This window comes from Pogona vitticeps, chromosome 5 (assembly GCF_051106095.1).
Source record: "Pogona vitticeps strain Pit_001003342236 chromosome 5, PviZW2.1, whole genome shotgun sequence".
NCBI classification, from domain to species: domain Eukaryota; kingdom Metazoa; phylum Chordata; class Lepidosauria; order Squamata; family Agamidae; genus Pogona; species Pogona vitticeps.
In genome coordinates, this window is record NC_135787.1 from 20,437,360 (window position 1) to 20,452,918 (window position 15,559).

Consider the following 15,559-nt stretch of genomic DNA (forward strand, 5'->3'; position numbering starts at 1 on the left):
GTTAGTAGGGGTAAGTGAGATATTTAAGGTAAGTGAGATATTTAAGGAGCGGTTTTACCAGTTCCAGTTTCCCAGAGTTTCCATGCCCAAGTGGGGATTTGAAGCTTAGCTCTCCAGAGTCCTAGTCTGTCACTCTGTTCACTATTAATTAATTACAAGGTACCATTTGTTTATCAGTCCTTACCTCCAAGTTCTTGTTTAAGACTCAGTCAAGGTGAAGGTATTGGCTTTAATTGCACCTGTTTAACCAGCACAACAAAGCTAGGAAGCTTATGTTACAGCTAATTCTTGTCATTACACAGGTTTCTTTTTAAAAATCGTTATAGTTTTGTGTAAGAGAACTGTGGTCTCGAGAAGCAGGTGAATAATAACTGAATTGTTTCCACAGGGTTATTGAACAGACCACAGTTGTATAAGTACTAGTATTTTCTGCAACCTTGTAGGAAACCAGAATATGTACCGAGGTAAAGGTCTCCAGGCAAAGGAGTCATGCAGGCTACTAATTATGGAGTAGCTGGTAATTATAGACTGTGATGTCATCTTTTGGGCTAGCTAGGCATCCAGTGAAAGAAAAATAATAATACTCACCCAGAAATTCTGTGAGCATTGTCTGGGTGTAGAAGCCTGTAATTATTTTGGTTGTATCACAGGTAGTTCATATTGCTGCCAACCAGTTCTTCACTAACTACAGTAGAAGGAAATAGCACGGGACAGCTCTAACATGAATTACTTCACTAACAGTGCCATGCAAATTACATCTTAATCATTTCTGAGTCCAGACTCAGCATTTTTCCGTGTTTGGGAAGCGCCTTGATTTAGCTGCTCTTGCCATAACATTGTTATTAACTCTGATTTCCTTACAGGAAATTAATAACTCTAGAAGCTGCCTAGATCCTGTGCCATCACTGAGGCTGCAATTCTAAGCATTTACATCTCACTTAGACAAGCTTCTCTTCTAAGCCATCACTTCATACCATTTTAAAGCTGTATAAGCTGGTGGTCCATGCCATTGAATCAATAGGGACTTGGTGAGTCAATTCCACCATAAATTCTATTAATTTATGGAGTCTACTCAAGTTGTAACTTATTTTAGCATACTAAGTCCCACTTGAATCAGTGGAACTTCCTCATGTTGACTCACTGAATTCCCACTGATTCAATGGGCCCACACTAGTGTGATATACTATGCTAAGCAACAAGATTTTGGCCATTGTGTAACAGAATTATAAACAAACAAATGTGGAAGAAGCTACGTAAATGGTGGTGTATTCACGAAGGCTTTCAGTGACAGGATCTAATGGTTGCTGTGGATTTTTCGAGCTCTTTGGCCATGTTCTGAAGGTTGTTCTTCCTGACGTTTCGCCAGTCTCTGTGGCCGGCATCTTCAGAGGACTGGAGTAGGAATGGTGGTGATCATAGCTGCCTTTATAGCTACGTATTTGCAGTCACAGTGAAAAAGTCAAAAAATAAATCAGGGGAAAAGAATACAGTTGTACTATAGATGCTACTAAAGGTGAGCCCCAAATTTGAGAAACTGCTGAGATAATGTCTTCATTCTCAAATAAGTCTGGTGAAATGGGCCCTCAAATTTTTCCACCCCCAGACAGAGCTATATTCTATGGTGCCTCATTTAAGGATTGCTGTGTTAACTGGATTTTAGTATCAGTGAAATCGGTGGGTGGTACTTCTGAATACATATGACTATGGCTGCAGAAATAATTTCCAAACATTAATTACAACAAGTTAGGGTGGGTTGGCCATCCAGATGTTTTGGCTAATGATTCACGGCAGTTACATCCAGTTAAGGGAACATAGGAATTGTAATCAAAGCATCTGTGGGACCAAATGCTGTCCTGCCCTGCATTACAAGATTAGGAAGCACCACTCACACCACTTCACAGATTGCTGCCTTGTCATGGCAAAGGGGCTTCAGTAATTCAGAGAAGCTATGGGCTATGCCATGCAGGGACACCCAAGATGGTCAGGTCATGGTGGGGAGTTCTGAATAAATGCGATCCACCTGGAGCAGGAACAGGCAAGCCACTCCAGTATCTTTGCCAAGAAAACTACATGGACAGAAACAAAAGGCTAAAAGATATGACACTGGAAGATGAGCCCCTCAGGTCAGAAGATGTCCAACAGAACCTCATAGAAGCAGAAGACATCAAGAGGTGGCAAGAATACACAGAGGAATTATACCAGAAAGATCTGGATGCTCCGGACAACCCAGATACAGTAGTGTGGTTCCTGATCTTGGGCCAGACATCCTGGAGAGTGAAATCAAGTGGGCCTTAGAAAGCATGGCTAGCAACAAGGCCAATGGAGGTGATGGCATTCCAGTCAAACTATTGAAAATCTTAAAAGATGAGGCTGTTAAGGAGCTACACTCAATATGCCAGCAAGTTTGGAAAAATCAACAGTGGCCAGAGGACTGGTAAAGATCACCCAATCCCAAAGAAGAGCAGTGACAAAGAATGCTCCAACTACCATACAATTGCACTTATTTCACAGGCTAGCAAGGTTATGCTCAAAATCCTACAATGTAGGCTTCAGCAGTATGTGGACCAAGAATTCCCAGAAGTACAAGCTGGATGTTGAAGGGGCAGAGGAACTAGAGACCAAATTGCTAACATGCTCTGGAGTATGGAGAAAGCCAGAGAGTTCCAGAAAAACATCTATTTCTGCTTCATTGACTGCGCAAAAGCCTTTGACTGTGTGGACCTCAGCAAACTATGGCAAGTTGTTAAAGAAATGGGAGTGCCTGACCACCTTATCTATCTCCAGAGAAATCTATATGTGGGACAGTTAGAACTGGATATGGAACAACTGATGGGTTCAAAATTGGGAAAGGAGTACAACAAGGCTGTATATTGTCTCCCTGCTTATTTAACTTATATGCAGAATACATCATGTGAAAGGTAGGACTGGATGAATCCCAAGCCAGAATTAAGATTGCCGGAAGAAATCTCAACAACCTCAGATATGCAGATGATACCACTCTGATGGCAGAAAGTGAGGAGCAATTAAGGAATCTTGTAATGAGGGTGAAAGAGGAGAGTGAAAAAAATGGTCTGAAGCTCAACATTAAAAAAACCCCAAGATCATAGCCACTGGTTCCATCACCTCCTGGCAAATTGAAGGGGAAGATATGGAGGCAGTGACAGATTTTACCTTCTTAGGCTCCATGATCACTGCAGATAGTGACAGCAGCCATGAAATTAAAAGACACCTTCTTCTTCTTCGGAAAGCGATGATAAACCTCGACAGCATCTTAAAAAGCAGAGACATCACCTTGCCAACAAAGGTCCGCATAGTCAAAGCTATGGTTTTTCCAGTAACGATGTATGGAAGTGGGAGCTGGACCATAAAGAAGGCTGACCACCGAAGAATTGATGCTTTTGAATTGTGGTGCTGGAGGAGACTCTTGAGAGTCCTCTGGACTGCAGGGAGATCAGACCTATCCATTCTGAAGGAAATTAACCCTGAGTGATCACTGGAAGGACAGATCCTGAAGCTGAGGCTCCAATACTTTGGCCATCTCAGGAGAAGAGAAGACTCCCTGGAAAAAACCCTAATGTTGGGAAAGTGTGAAGGAAAGAGGAGAAGGGGACGACAGAAGACGAGATAGTTGGACAGTGTCATTGAAGCTACCAAAATGATTTTGACCCAACTCCATGAGGCAGTGGAAGACAGGAGGGTCTGGCATGCTCTGTCCGTGGGGTCACGAAGAGTCGGTCATGACTAAATGACTAAACAACAAGAACAACAAAGGACTGCATGGAGTAGAAACATGGTATCTTGATTTTCCTTCATTTGTGTGGCTTCTGTCTATAGTGGAACACAGCCAAACTTGTAGATTAATTTTGCAGCCTAATGTGCTCTGAGCAGAAAATCACTGGTACATTGAACATGCACTTTATCTTTTGGGCAGGAGAAGTGCATCTCTGTAGAATCTGTTGTCAAACAGCTGTTATGAAGCAGCTTCTGCTCTTAACAAACCATCCACCCCATTCCTGTTGAACTAATATTGATTGCAAGCACAATAAAGAAGACAAGTTATAAGTAGGAAAGCTCTTTGGGGCATCTCTCCAATGAGATGACTGATGAGATGAGCAGCAGAGATTGCTTTTGATCATCACTGTGAATCAAGGGTAATATTACTTTCCCTGTGAAGCTTTAAAAAAAAGTTAATAGCAACCAGTAGCAAGCTGTGGAGCAGCTGACACTGCTCAGTGACTGCTGAGTCATAGTTTCATATTCCTTTGGCAGGCTCTTGCACACCCATGTTTTGCAAGAGGTGCTGTTTTCCTGTCACTTTTTCAACGTCTATGATATTCATCCAGCAAAATAAAGGTTAGAAGATTCTGTTACACTACAGCCACCCACTGCCCCACTACCTTTCCCAAAATGAATATAACAGCCTGTAATTGTTATGCTACTTAGGCACAACATTGCTGCTCTGTGCATAATCAGCCAGTTCCTTTTAGTATTAACCCCTTGAACACTACCATTCCATGTATGTTTTCCTTAGGAGTAAGTTCTACTAGATTCAGAAGCAGTCATGTCCTCTGTAAAACACAGCACCCACTATATCCAATTTTGCTTTGCAGGCTTTGATTAGATTAGGCATCCTTCAGTCTTGAGAGACTATGGTAATGTGCTCTGAATAAAGGTTCTGGAACAGTGTCTAGTGTGGCTGAGGTGGCCAATTCGAAAGTGGCAATCCCTTCCACACTGAAGACAAATAAAATCTGTCCCCTGTCCAGCTCCCTGATTTTGCTGGTTTCGGGACTGCTTCTTTGCCTCGGCTTGCTGGACAAGGGTCTCTGTATAATGGCATGTTGCACAACGGTATATCCAGATTGAGTCCCTCCTGGGAATTAATGGACATTGGCCAGAGGCTCCATAAGTAGAATGATGTTTAAAATGGAAGAACAGATTCTGGGGGCAAGTATCTTCTCAGACACAGTATTTACACTTCTGAATGCAGATGATTCCTGTTTTTTTTTCCATCTGCAGAACAAACACATTGAGTTAACTTTCCTCTTAACTCCAGGGTAGTGATAGAAATGTTCTTATTTACCAGGTTTACTGAATTCTGTCCTGTTGCCTCTAATGTGAAGGCACCAAGCTGGGCTTGGGACATATATGTGCTCTGGTAAAATTGAGCATTCTTATTTGGGAATTCTGCCATAATTTAGACAGCTGCTGGCCTGACTTAAGTCCCAGAGACAGCTGCAGGAGAAAGGAGGAGGCTGTTCACAAGAAACATGCCAGCTGCAGACAGCTGTGCGACTGTAAGTGTTTGGACAAGTTCTTCTGGACTTTGTCCACATCCAGTTTTTGTTGCCAACACTTGGCGCTGCCTCCGTTTTCAGTGCTGCTTTTCTTTATTTGTAGTCACACTGGGAGCATTAAAGATTTGGCTGGCAAGCATTAACTTCATTGCTTGCTAGCCTGCTTTTAAACAGGCTGCAAGTGTAGCATTATCAGTCTTGCTGATTCCCTAGGACTGTGAGCAGAGGAGAAGCACCCTTTGGATTTGACTTCAGACATGGAAATTTTTTTCTAACCAGATGCTCTCCAACTGTGTTGTGCATGGACTGGAATTCCCATCATTCCCACACAGACAATTTGGGAAGTTCACGGCTAGAGGAGACCTGAGCTAAGTGAATATGTGCACAGAGAGAGAGAGAGAGAGAACACACAAATGACTATAGCCTGTTGTAAGCTATTTTGAGAATAATTGAAGTATAGGATGGGATATAAATCAACTAATAATTAAATAAATAATGCTTGTTCAAAAACAGGTACAGTAGCAACAAGAAATACTAATGAAGTGTTGATAGATTACTTTGCAAAGTTTTAAAGCATTTCATCATTGTCTAATCCACTAACATAGTTCATAGTTTTAGTTTTGGAAGAGATATCTGTGTTAGTCTGTGCAAGAATATTAGGCAAAATCCAAAGAAACAAAACAAAAGAGAAACAAAAAGACAAAAACATGTGGTACCTTAAAGTCTATTATATTTTAATGTGAGCTTTTGTGGAGACGTCCACTTCATTGGACATATGGAAATAGAATGAAATGTTGGATGAAAAATCTGTTTCACAAACAGAAAATTCTAAATATTCATTGCCTGTAGGAGTCTTAAGTTCAAGGTACATCTATATCCAATAATTTATGTCTCTGTTATAAACATTCCTCCAGGGCGACAGAAAATGAATATTTAGAATTTTCTATTTGTGGAACTGATATTTCATCCAACATTTCATTCTGTTTCTATATATCTGACAAAGTGGACATGTCCGTGAAAACACTCATTTAAATATAATAGTCAGTCTTTAACCATGTCGGCATCCTTCAGTCTCGAGAGACTATGGTAACATGCTCTGAATAGAGGTCTTCGAACAGCGTCTAGTGTGGCTGAGAAGGCCAATTCGAGAGTGACAATCCCTTCCACACTCAAAACAAATACAATCTGTCCCCTGTCCATCTCCCTGATTTTGCTGGTTTCGGGACTGCTTCTTTGGCTCGGCCTGCTGGACAAGGGTCTCTTCAAATTGGGAGAGGCCATGCTGCACCGCCTGCCTCCAAGCTGAACACTCAGATGTCAAGGTTTCCCATCTGTTGAGGTCCATTCCTAAAGCCTACAGATCCCACTTGCAGATATCCTTTTATCACAGTTGTGGGTCTCCCTCTGGGGTGCTTTCCCTGCACTAATTCTCCATACAGATCTTTTGGAATCCATCTTTAAGATGTCGCACATTAGTCTTTAAGATGTCACACATTTTTCTTTCTTAAAAATTTTGTCTTTGTTTTGCTTCTTTGGATTTTGCCTGATATAATCCATTAACAGTAGTAGCAGTCACATCTTGCTAGTTCTGATTCCTCTGTTTCTGCCCCCCCCCCCGCTCAAAGTATACAATCCCTCTGAAGAGCAGTAGAGAGTGGTGTCTTGTATCAGTGGCATCCAGTACTAGGAATGTCATGTGTTAGCGATATCCTGACCTTGCAGATAAAGCTGGTTGTTTTGGCTTGCTAGGCTATAAATGCAGGAAAAATTTTGATCAGTGTTATGAGAGACACATGCCTTGTTTTCATTGAGGGGGAGGGGGAAAAACTCTGCTAGTAGACAGTAAGATAATAGAATGATGCAATGTGGTGTGTTTCAGAAATGCCTATGCTAATGTCTAATGCAATAATCTTTCTATATTCTGACAATTGTTTAACATAAAGTAGTTTTGAAATGATTTTTAAGTGACTTGTATGAGAGTTTATATTTTTCTTCTGTTTAGACATTAAGAACATACATTTAAGCAATGTGTCTTTTGAATATCAAAAGTTCTTTAGCCTTCTTTAAGTTTTAAGTTAAATTATGAAGATGAAGTTGGTTGTTATTCAGTTACTCATTTTAGACTGAATACTGTTTAGGTACATGGATAGTAGATTTTGAAATATGTACTCATCCATTATATGTATATAATACATGCACAGGTATATGCTTGCTATTTTATACCTTTTATATCCATGCTTGTTTGCTAAATAGATCTTGGAAATATTTCCTTCTAGACATTCCTTAAGAAACAGGGAAATCAAAGGAATATCCAGGGGGAAAAAAGAATGAAATATTATTAAAAGGGTGCTAAATCTTCTGAGACTATAAATCACATCCTTGCCAGTTGTGTTTATGTCTATAAGTCTCTCACTGGGATTCTGTTCATAACAGGAGACCTGTGAAGATAATCTGTTATCTCCTTTTAGGATTTCTGTTGCTAGTATAGACTTGCCTTCCACACCCGACACTATGCCACACCATAGATACAATGTCATGAGTCATGAAGGAAATGTATTTTACTCTCTAAAGCAATTCTTCTGCTTCCCTGAAATTACATCAAGGCCCACATAGTATTTTTCATTTATGTCGCAGAACAATTTCCATCCCTTTTGCTTTCTTTAACATCATCCTGATGAAGAGCTCTTACAAAGCTTGCTGACTTTATCAAATTTTGATGATCCTAAATAATTATCCTGTAGATGCTTTGATCTTTTAAAATGGTAAAGGACTGTTGTGGTTGCAAACATTTTGTAGACAAGTGCAGTTTAAAGCTCTGCTCTCCCCAATCCAGATCATGTCCTGCAGTCAATTCTCTTGCAAGCTTACACATGCTGGGGGCAGTGGGGGGGGGGGAAGGAGGTGGTTTAGCTATTCTTGCCACCTAGTAGAGTGTATGTGCTTTTTAATACTAGTTTGGTGAAAAATCTTTCAACATGTCTCTCAGTCAGTGCCAAATACATAGACAGACATAGGTATTCAATCATAAGGAAACTTTTCAGTGAGAGCTTGTGAGGTGAAGAGTCACCTCAACCAGGATCAGGAGAGTGTACCGTCCGACTCTCAAACAAAGACAGAAGAGCAAGAGATGGGAGTTATAGAAAGGGAATTAAGTAAAATAGAAATAAAGGAAGAGACTGAAGGGGGCGCAAATCAGGTGGGGAAAGAGGAAGATAAAAAGGGGGAAGGAGGGGGTGAGGTAGAAGCAAGTTGGGGAAGAAAGGAGTAAGTAGAGGAAAAAGAAGAGGTTGTAAAGTTGATCCAAGAAGGCCCCTGGACAGGAGAGTGGGTGGAATTCAAAGTGCCCCGTGAGTACGCTGAAAGGGAATGGAGATGACAGATGTATAGAAAGTCACCTTATTGGGGGGGAGATGGAGGAGAGAAAACAAAAAGAAAGAGTACAAAGCGTGGGTAAAGAGGGAAGAACAGAGAAGAGAAAGGCAGTGATGTATAGTGAGTCCAGAGAAATCCCGTGGGCTCAGACCCTTCAGACCCTGATGGAGAACAGTGCATGGCTTGATAAAGGGGGAACGCCAAGAAGGTTTGACATTCAATCTACAAAACTGAAGTGGGCAAAGAACATGTCAGAGTTGATGAGTGCCAAACCCAAGTGCTCTCACGGCGTTAATAGTTATTACCCATTGTCATACCATGAAGAGATACCCAGTTTTAATAACGTTGAGACTTATGATTTATTGTAGAATTTGGATGATGAGAAACAAGACTTGAAATTTGATGAAGATGCGTTAAATAATAAACCAGTTTCATTAGAATTGAGTGTGATGACTGCTTTTTTGGACAAAGTTAAGAAAAAGGAGGTAGATGACAGGCGGCAGGATCGCAGAGCTATAGGTAAATATCAGGTGGATGGGTACGATTGGCCTGGACCACCATAGATTTCCAGGACATAGTTAATTTCTCCTCCTTCTCCTTCCATGGGCAATGAACTGCTGGATAGCTCAGTAGTTTAGGTGGTTGGGAGTTTGATTGCCCCACAGTGCCTCTTTGACAGGGATTGGATTTAAGGATCCATAGGGTCCCTTCCAGCTCTACACTACTAAGATTATTATTTGTTTGGAGCTGCCTGTGAGAGAACATCTTGACTGTATTCTCATACTATGTAAGTGTTCAGAAAATACTCCATAAATATTGTTTCCAAATGCGCAAAATGTATAAACTAGTTGTAAAATGTATAAAACTAGTTAGCTAATATGATTTGTTAAAGGAGTGGTTCCCAACCTTGGATAAACCAGATGTTCTTTGACTGCAGTTCCCACAAACTTTTGCCACCAGCTGTGTTGGCTGGGGTTTCTGGGAACTGCGGTCTAAAAACACCTGGGTCTCACAAGGTTGGGAACTACTACTTTTAGAAGGAGGGATGGGCAACGTGGTATTCCAAAAGGTGTTAATTACAGCTCCCCTGAATCCTCACTACTGGCTATGCAGAGAAAAGCTAGAAGAAGTTGTAATCCAGTGTCATCAGGAGGGCTTCATGTTGCCCACATTTTTTCAGAAGGAAACAGGGAGCAGATGGACCCCTAAGAAAGCAAAGCATTCTAGACAGTAATACAAGATGGCAAGGCAGAATAGAACAGGGCAATGATAGAACAATAATAGTAATTGTGATGGTGATGACATTTACCTGACTGCAAAGCAATTGCCTCTGTTTATGGATACAACACCAATTTCTAAAGATGACAACAGGATGATTTGGGAAGTTGCATTTTTAGAAAACAAGGTGCCTATTTGTAAAGTAGGCCACAATGAAGACATTTTAAACATGTCTAGAGCTTTCTCACATCCTTTTGTGGGTGGTTAACTCCGTACCATCGTCTGCATGTCCTGAATTATTCTTTTATACTTCATTGTGAGGGCTTCTATACTGATATACTGTATATGGACTTTCAGCGTTCTACCTATATTTCATATGCAGAGATAAGAAACTGGCAGTGGAAGACCAGAATTAAGGTTCTCCCCCCTTGCCAAAAATGCCACAAAGCTAGGAAATTAGAAGCCAGTGCTGATGCCATTAACAAATGTGGTTTGTGATCAGGAGTGTGTCATGTTACAGACTGTGCTTGTTTATGACTTACCTCTCATGTACTCACACTTTGCATTGGGTTTATCTGCACAGAGAGAAAGGCATTGGGTTCACTACTGTTTTTTGGTTATTTTTCCAATTGACCAATGTAAGCCTGAATTTGCTGAAACCCATGCCTTTCTCCCTGTATTCATGCTTTTTTAAAAAAAAACAAATCTTTTTAGGAGAATTTTTATTATTTAGAACTAGCTTTCGATGAAAGGGGTGGAGCTGAGCACTAGAATGCTTGCTGTGCAGTTCGTTTCCTTGTCAAAGGCTCCCAGTTTAGTAGCCTTTAAATAACAATTTAATTGGTTTTAAAATGGGGATGGAAGGGGCGGGACAGACCTCCAGAAGCAAGGCTGCAGGTAGGAACGAACATATATGTATTTCCTGGACAAGTCGCTTTTGCAGTGCAGTGGAGACACGCAAATCAGCAGGCCCAAGTCCACTTCAAGATCAACCATGCCTACCTGTGCTCATTTACTGCTGTATTTTTGCCTATCAGACAATCCCTTGGTTGAAGTACCGGGAAAACCCCACTGACTTGAAAGAACTCGGGCCCTTGGGCTAGATTTAAAACTGATATAATCTCATTGAAATGTAGCCTCTTAATGTGCTACTCACACAACCCAGTAATTCCCACCTTCTTCAGTTATCTTTTCTAAATCCTAAACTATGCAGAAACCTTTTTAGTGGGATAACATCTATTCCAATAGAATTATCATGATGGTTTGTTTAAAAGCTGTCAGACATGCCAAGGCCAGAATGGTTCTGTCATCAAAGAATAGTAAGATGTCACAGACTACAATAATTGTTATATTGCTGCTATATTTAACAGCCTTGATTATGAGACACTAGAAATAAAAAAAACCCAATTAATTTGGGTAACTGTAAAAAAATACTCAAGTAATTGCTCATAGTACTGTATTGCTAATCTACATAGAAATGAGTAACTATTGGATTGAGCCATCTGGAAAAGTTACTAGTTCTAATAAGCTGAGCAGCTCTTACTTCCGAGTGCAAACAATATGAGAACTACAAATCTTGCAAAGAAGATCCATTTCTCCCCTTCTTACTTTGTAGGTGCAAGGATGGTCTGATTTTAATAAAAACAGCAGTGTTAAAAGATCGACTTCCCACAGAAAATATGTTCTCCAAACTGCTATTGGCCTTACAGCTGGGGGAAAAAATAAGGTATGTTGGCTTTTCTATTGTTGAATGGCTGAGAGAAGCTTTAGGCAATTGTGATTCAGAGCTGGAAAATAGTAGATGGGACAATATTAAACACATACTCTTCCAGCATTACAGTTTCACTGCCAAGAAGATCCCTGCCATGCACAGTCCCTTTAAAGTGAAAAACAAAACAAAACCAACAGTGAGCAGTGGCAGGACATGATGATCAAATTGAATTATGTCTGTTGCAATCCTTAGTGTGGCTTTTGAAAACAATCATGTGCTTTTAGCAAAGTATGAGATGCTGGAGAAAGAGATGAGAAGTTACTATTACTTTTATTCCTGCACCACATTCTGCAACAAGGCACACCAAGTATCTCTCCAATGAGAACACGTCCAATGCTTCAAGTGATCGTTTACTATTTGAGGATGACTCCTCCACCACAAATAATTGATTGTACTCTTTTCTGTATTACAGATGTGACATCAAGCCTTTTCCATTAACACCACTTAGGTTCATGTCTTTGCCACACACATCTGAGAAATGCACTGGAAGTACTTGGACATGAGGAAGATGACACTGTTGGGAGAAAACTGCTCTAAACTTATTAAGGATCCCAGGATTTATAATGTTTCTGAGGCCAACTTGCATGATCCCTGCTGTGGCCTTTATGCCTTTTTCTTTGGGTAGTAAGGGTTGCAACATTTCAAAGTGATATTAAGTTTCCATAAGGATTTTTGCTTCTATGCCATATTAGAAGCAAAGATGTACAAGTACTGTATGTAGTTGTCGTAGGTTTTTCGGGGTGTTTGGCCGTGTTCTGGAGAAAAACCTCCAGAACACAGCTAAACAGACCGCAAAACCTACAACAACCATTGGCTCCCGGCTGTGAAAGCCTTCAAGAATACATTAAACATGCATTTGTTTTATTTTTAAAAACTGTTTTACTTAACTACAGATTGCTAAACATTTAAATCAACTGGTTGTTGTGGGTTTTTCGGGCTTCTTGGCCGTATTCTGAAAGTGGTTCTTCCTGTTTCGCCAGTCTCTGTGGCTGGCATCTTCAGAGGACAGCAAACTGTCAGTTTGCTGTCCTCTGAAGATGCCGGCCACAGAGACTGGCGAAACGTTAGGAAGAACCACTTTCAGAACACGGCCAAGAAGCCCGAAAAACCCACAACAACCATTAGATCCCGGCCGTGAAAGTCTTCGCAAATACATTTAACTCAACTAATTATACTTTAGTCAATGTTTTTGTAAAACTTCATTTGAACTGGCTTTTAAACGAGCCATCATTCCAGTGGCTTTAAGTAATATATTTTGACTTAAATATTTCAATTAATGTTAATATTATATAGTTGAAACTTTGCAAGCCAAAAGTTTACTTTGCTGATTTAAAATGCCAGAAGTAAACTACATTTGTCTTTACTTTAGCACCAATACAATGTTGGAGGTGTAGATTTCATTCTACGTCATCTTGTTTATTAGATGTCTATTAGATTCTCTCTGCCTTGGCTACCTCTCAGGGACTGCTAAGACCAAACAGCAATTACTTGCTTTTCCTTTCATAGTATTTCACTTTCTCTGAGCATTCACAAAATGGTGGTGACTATGGCATTCCTCAGGGATTTCATTTTCTAGAACACACTTCCTTGTTTTCTTAAGAAATACAGTGTTCTCGCCACTTCTCCCATCTTCAAATATGCAAGATTGACAGGGGCATATGTTTTCCTGGAGGGGTGCTCACTGTGGAAACAGCTACAAGCATTTGGTGTTCCAACATGTAAGCACATCTCTGGCTTCTCTATGGATGCAACGTACAGTACTGTACTGTAATAGTCATACTATGTACTGGAGCACTTTTCAACAACAGATACAATGTACTAAGGTAAAAGCAACACATTTATAGCCTTTTTTTAACACAGATTATTTCCTCCCTATGAGATAAATCTATCACATTTCTGTACAAAACTCATCTTCTTCAGATGTCTTGAAGAACTGCTAGAACCATTAGAGAAAGTGAACTAAGGAGGGTATGAAGAAGCAGAGTACACTCCCTACCAAGCACCTCAATGTTACTGCATACATACCATTCTCCAGCCACTGGAACTGCCCTGGAAGATAAGGCAAGTATTGTACCTATATTTTAACAGGAGTGGAAGAAATGAAAGCATCCTTTGCAGCACAGCTGAGGAGTTGAAAGTTCCTGTATCTTCTAGGATGGTATCACTATTCAGTCCATGGAACATGTATTGTAGGCAGATATGTGGCAATGGACTGTCTGCATCAGGATGGATGTACAGTAGTTCTCCAGATACTGCTGGACTGCAACTATCAGTCCTTGCTGAAAATTGCCATTCAACACTTGGGACAACCATATTTCATGCACCCCCATGTCTATATGGAACTGGCATGCTGTAATTTGACATCACTACTGAGCCAAAACCAAGTTATTAATTACAATTACTAGTTAATGTTGTATCTCTCTCTCTCTTAGAACAATGGTTCTCAAAGTCAGGACCCCCAATGTTTCTGCAAGACCCAGAATTGTTAACCAGCATATCAAAACGTCAAGGTTTCAGAGAATTGTAGTCCATGTCACCTTGGGGGCCGGGTTTGAGAACTATTGGACTAGAAAGATGCTTAGTATCCTGCTTGTTCAGTTTATATGGACCTTTATGGCTCACTTTCCTCCAAAGTTAGCAGAAGATACTAGACACTCTATCAAATTTACCAGGAAAACCAGTACCAGACTGAGATTTTAAAAACAAACAAACTGTCCAATAACTTGTGTATTCCACTTAAGCAACATAATTTAAAAAATTCCAACATCTGCAACAGTGAAATAATGTAATGTAGATCTTTTAGCAAGAACATTCCATACTTCCACATCTTCATTAAAACTAGTTTTAACTTTGGAAGCCTAAGTATGAGGTGGAAGGACCCTCACCAAATATTAAACCACTGGGTTAGAAAGTATTTGATAATGTCAACACACACAAGACAGGGACAGACACTGGCATTGTTCCTGCTTTGTCATTCAGCAGAATCTGATATACAAACTGATGCATCAGTTGTCTGCTCTGAAAATCTGTACAAATCATGTTGACTCTGTATCATGTTTTGAATTCGGAAATATTTAGCAAGAACAGATGTAGAGAAGAGGGGCATTGTCCAAACAACGGAGAAAAGTGGGGGGAGGAGATGGATCCACTAAGAATACAACATGTATCTCCTTCCCACCAAGACTCATTTTGACTTCAAAGCGTTCAATTCACATTGCAGAGACACATTTCTTTTAAAACAGTTGGCCTTTTTTTGTAAACAAAAGAAATGCATGTCCACAAACTGATCAAAGACAGAATCTACTCTTCATAGCTCTGTTGATTATGTAGCTGATTGAAAACAGTTGTTTTAAAAAGCAATTTATAAAATAAACTGTATAATCCCTGAAATACTTTTGTACAATCCACATATCAAGACAGTTGAGAACTCATGCTTGCATTTCATCTGCACTTTGAGCCATATCACATGGCTCTGGATGGCTGTGGATCAAGCCAAGGCTTAAAAAACAGTTGCAACTACTTCCAGGCATCCAGTGGGTTTTTGGGTTCCCATCTAACAGCTCTTTTCTGTCTACCATGTACGCAGGAACTTGATAGAATTACATTTGAGGAATTGATAAGCCCAGGATCTGATTACTAGTCTAATCAACCATCAATTCAGAATAAAGCTACACATGGCATTTCTTTTCTAAAAAGCATCACTTTGGAGGATCTGATCAGAGTCAGGAGCATAGTACCCCATCCTGACATCATCTCAATCAACCACAGACCAGAATGTGATACATTAGCATTTCAATGTAAATGTATAAATTTTTACTCCTCCTGATCAAAATATGGGGGTGGGGTGGCAATTCTAACTTGAAATGCATCATAAGAGATCAATATGCCTTTCCATAGTCTC

The 15,559-nt window shown here is 40.2% G+C and overlaps 1 long non-coding RNA gene across 1 annotated transcript in view; it reads left to right on the forward strand.

Moving 5' to 3' along the window:
* LOC140707635 (uncharacterized) overlaps positions 1–15,048 on the forward strand; it is a 41,483-nt gene extending 26,435 nt beyond the window's left edge. The window contains exons 2-3 of the long non-coding RNA XR_012087797.2: positions 11,503–11,613; positions 13,579–15,048. This is a non-coding gene — a long non-coding RNA (uncharacterized LOC140707635). The remainder of the gene's footprint in view (positions 1–11,502; positions 11,614–13,578) is intronic.
* The last annotated feature ends 511 nt before the right edge of the window (positions 15,049–15,559 follow it).